Source organism: Chrysochloris asiatica, unplaced genomic scaffold, assembly GCF_000296735.1.
Source record: "Chrysochloris asiatica unplaced genomic scaffold, ChrAsi1.0 scaffold00004, whole genome shotgun sequence".
In the NCBI taxonomy this organism is placed as follows: Eukaryota; Metazoa; Chordata; class Mammalia; order Afrosoricida; family Chrysochloridae; genus Chrysochloris; species Chrysochloris asiatica.
The window spans coordinates 4206582-4210811 of record NW_006408522.1 but is presented as its reverse complement, the minus strand read 5'-3'; the positions used below and the strand labels follow the sequence as shown (position 1 = coordinate 4210811).

The window sequence follows — 4230 nt, the reverse complement described above, 5'->3', positions numbered from 1 at the left end:
AGTTATATGAATTGTTGAATGTGAAACTGATGATGTGCCCTGTATACTTTCACTCAATCCACAATAAAAACCTTAAATTAAAAAAAAAAAAAAAAGATTTCTTTTTGTTGTTGCGTTGTAAGGGTCCTTTCTGTATTCTGGGTGGATTCCTGGTGTAGTCCTGTAGGATCAGCACGGAATAACAAACCACAAGGGTGGCAGTTCAAACCCACCTTGAGTACCCTATACAGGGTCACTGTGAGTCAGAACTGACTTGAAGGCTAATAATAACAGATCCTTACAGAGATATGATTTCTAAGTATTTTTCCCATTCTGTGGGTTGTCTTTTCACTTTCTTGAGACTATCCTTTTGATGCATTAAAATGTTCGATTTTGGTAAATTAGAATTTTTTTTTCTGTATTTGCTTATACTTTTAGTGTCATATGAAATGTGGAAGACAGCTACCCAGCCAACTGACTAGAAGAGGTTCATACTTATGTACATTCCAAAAAAAGATCAAAGATTGTTGTTGTTAAGTGCTGTTCAGTCAGTTCTGACTCATAGTGATTCTCTATAGGGTTTCTGAAAAACAGCTGATGGATTTGAACGACTAACCTTGTGGTTCAAAGTCCAGTGCTGATCATACAGCACCACACCAGGAAGTCAAAGATAGTTCTGCCCCAAACAGCAGCCCCAGGGAAATCAAGGGGTGAGTGGGAAGGAGCCCACAGACCTAGCCATTCCCTCAGCCAGTGCCCTGCTGGTCTTTAGGGGCTCCAGTTAGACACTGGATGGTCGGAGCTGCAAGTGGAGGCAGAGGAATAGAAGTGCTTCCAGCCTTGTGGGAGCTCAGAGCTCTGAGGTGGGGCTGGTCAGCTCTGATGGGGGCCATGCAAGGGGATTGGCCTCTCTAAGAGGTGATGTGACTTGAACCATGCCTTGGAGGACCTAGTCAATCTGGATGAAGGAGAGTAAAGGTACTTTGGGCAGCTTTTCAATGCTGAAACCCTGCGGACAGTTCTGGTCAAGACACCCAGCCTTTCTCAAGTGCCTTGTGTGTGTCCACATCTGTACTATAGCTTCCATAGTGTGTGCAGGGAGTGTTTCTTTGATAAGGTTGTTAACTGCCACTTGACAGATGAGGAAACTGAAGTTACGGGGCTTGTCCAGGATCTGAGACTGCAGGCAGGTTGAGCCAGGTGCTGAGGTGAATCATTCTGAAGGAAACAATGGGGAGCCTTGGAAGGTTTCCAAGTGTCAGGAGGCTTCTTGGGTAATGTGTGTGAAATGGCATTTTACCTCAGGGAAGAGAGTAGTGGCCAGAGGCAATGCAGAATATACTCTGTGGGTGGTTCAGGGCCTGAAAGCATGGGAGGTGGGCTACTGGGGAGTGTGGATCTGAGCTGGAAGGGCTCTCAGATCCCTTATCCAACCCACCCATTTTACTAGAGGAAACAGGCTCACAGAGGGAAAGGGGTGTGCCCCAGGCTAGAAAATCCTGGGAAGCTCAAGAACAGCCCCACTAATTCTGAACTCACCCCCTTCTTGCTAATTGACTCTGGAAATGAAAGGGGCTGCATTTCCTCCTATCACGGAATTTCCCCACCTCGCCCCAGGGATCAGATTCTCCCCAAAGGTTCTCAGCCAGAAGAGCAGGGTTCTACACCCAGTTCAGCTCTGTCCCACTGAGGCTTCTACCTCTGATCTCTGGGAGGGTGATTTGGAACCAGTGGATCCCAAGATGCTGTACTAGGGATGAACCAGCCAGGTTGGGGTTGAGGGGATGACTCCTGGGCAGGCTAAGAGGAAGGTGGGGCTAGCTTCTTCCACACCCCAAGTCCAGCCTGACAGGGAGCTGGGGCTGCCCACTGAAACTCACATGCTGAGAAGTGAGTGCCTGATCCCAAGGAGGCAACATGATCTGGAAAGGATCCTGACCTTCTCCGTTTGAACCCTGGAGAGGATGCCTTAGTCATGTGAGGACCACAGGGGGATTAGTGATGCTGTGAGGGAGACTGGGGAGGTGTCCATCTAGAAGGGCACCCACTGGGGAAAAAGCAGGGGAGACATGGAAGCCTCAGGTCACAAAGTGGGAGAGCCAAGCTGCTGGGGAGCTGGAACCAAGTGGGCTCCAACTACAGGTACCAACACTGGGAAGGTAGCCTGAGTCTGGCTCCTTTGGTAGTGTGTGGGATATGCCCCCTTCGGGTGTTATATTTCTGGGCATGTGAACCAAAGGGGGCAGTTCTAGGGGCCAGCATAGGCTGAGGACTCAGGAGATGGGGAAGGGAAGGTCTGGTGGGCTTAGAGGAGAAAGGAGGGAAGTGGAAGGAGGAGGGGAGCCAGGGAGAGATTCAGGACCTTTGTCTGGGGGCTATGCAGGCTGAGGAAGGGTGTGTGCAGGGAGACTTTCTTTGATAAGAATCTTGTTTCACATCCAGTTCCAGGCACAAAGAGCCTGGCAAGGAAATAGAGAAAGCATTAGATTTGAGCTGATCAGATCTAGATATCAGACCCTTGCATTTGCTAACTGTGTGGGCCTGGGGAGGTCAATTGGCCTTGGGTTTTAGAACCAAATAGCATTTGCATTTCATCTTCTCTGCTGGGTCCCTGAGAAGTCAGATGTCAATCCTACCCCAGGCTCCCCCACGCTCCTTGTTGGTAACACTGGTTATTCTTTTTCTTCACCCAAGCATTCTGTCTCCCAACCCCTAGACAGGTGCTATTCTCATGCCTTTGCCCTCATTCTGGGAGTACCCCCCAAGGAATCTGAACCAATTCCAAGCCTGTGTAGTGAGGGGACCAAATGAGAGGCTGGGACTGGGATTGCAATGGTTCATGTTGGGTGGGACATGCATGACACGGAGCGAGCGACAGGGTGTCATACTTGTCCCACCCCCATCCAACCCTTTGTCCAAGCTCTGTTGAGATATTTGGGTCTCCATCCCCTTTCTCTAAGCTCAGGCTCTGTTTGCCTTCTCTACAAGGAGAGAGTGTTGTTTAAAAGGAGATCAGGAGATTTGCCTTAAATAGGCATGGAGTGCTGAGCCAGGGCCCACTGGGGTGAGAGGCGGGGGTGGGGGATGAGAAGGCTGTGTGGCAGGGAGAATGAGGCGCTTGAAAAGGAGCACCTCCCCCAGGTGTACACTGCTCTTCATGGTTTACCAAGCACACTCCCAGTTTGCGGTGAAGAAGTCAGTGGAAGTGTTGCGCTGTAGGTTAAGCGCAGGCTAGTTTGAACCACAACATCAGCAGTTCAAACTCACCACTCCTCGGAAACCCTAAATAGGGTTGCTATGAGTCAAAACCAACTGGAAGGCACCTAACAACAACATCCCTACACTACTCCTAGGGAGCTGACTTGAGCTAAGTCGCATCTAAGGCCAGATGTGGAGGTCTTTCTGCTACAGCCCCCAGGAGCAGGGCAAAGTGGTGGTGGTCGTGCCTTACGGCCCCCCAGGTGAAAGAAGCCCAGTAGACGGGGGTCCTGCTGACACCTGCTCCCAGATTGCCCCTGCCCACCCTCCTGATTGTAACTGGACGCCCTCCTCACTCTGCACCTTCCCAGATGAGCTGGGGCTCTGCTTACTGAACCCAACACCAGTGAGGGGTCAGGGAGTGAGGGGCACCGCTGGGGCGCACATCAGTCTGGAGACCTATGCGACCTGAGCCCAAGCAAAGGCCCGGAGACTGAAGGAGGGAGCTAGCTAGCTGGAGTCTGAGGAGGTGGAGGTGGGCTGGTTGTTCCACCCCTGCCCTTCCATCCCCTTCTGCCAGGGCCAGAGGACTTGGGCCCCTCCTGGCAGTTTCTGTCTCAGCAGGTGAAACTCATGAATCATCACGAAAAGTCATGAGTGGGCTTTCAAGGACAATCCCTGAAAACGGAGGTAAGGCCTCAGACGCCAGGTGCCTGTCCCGACTGCCGGTTACAGCCCACCTTCTTGGAGCCTCTAGTTACACTTTTGTAAACTAGATCTAATGAGCCCATTCATAGTTGTCCTAGATACCATGATAAGAAGGAGGCCTGGAAAGAAGACCCGTAGTTGACAAATGCACTGACCAACCAGGGGGAGCGATGTGTGTGTGTCTAAGGGGAGGAAGCCCATCTCTAGACTCTGTGTGTGTGTGTGTGTGTGTATACTGTATTTGCCCCCCTCCTCTTAAGAAGGTAGGACTTTGGGAAAGAATGCTTTGTGAAAGCAGACATCCAGTTACATTGTTGTTGTTAGGTGCTATCGAGTCAGTACTGA

General features: G+C 50.7%; 1 pseudogene; it reads left to right on the top strand.

The window, feature by feature from the left end:
- LOC102832925 overlaps positions 1–3649 on the top strand; it is a 14130-nt pseudogene extending 10481 nt beyond the window's left edge.
- Positions 3650–4230: the final 581 nt, after the last annotated feature.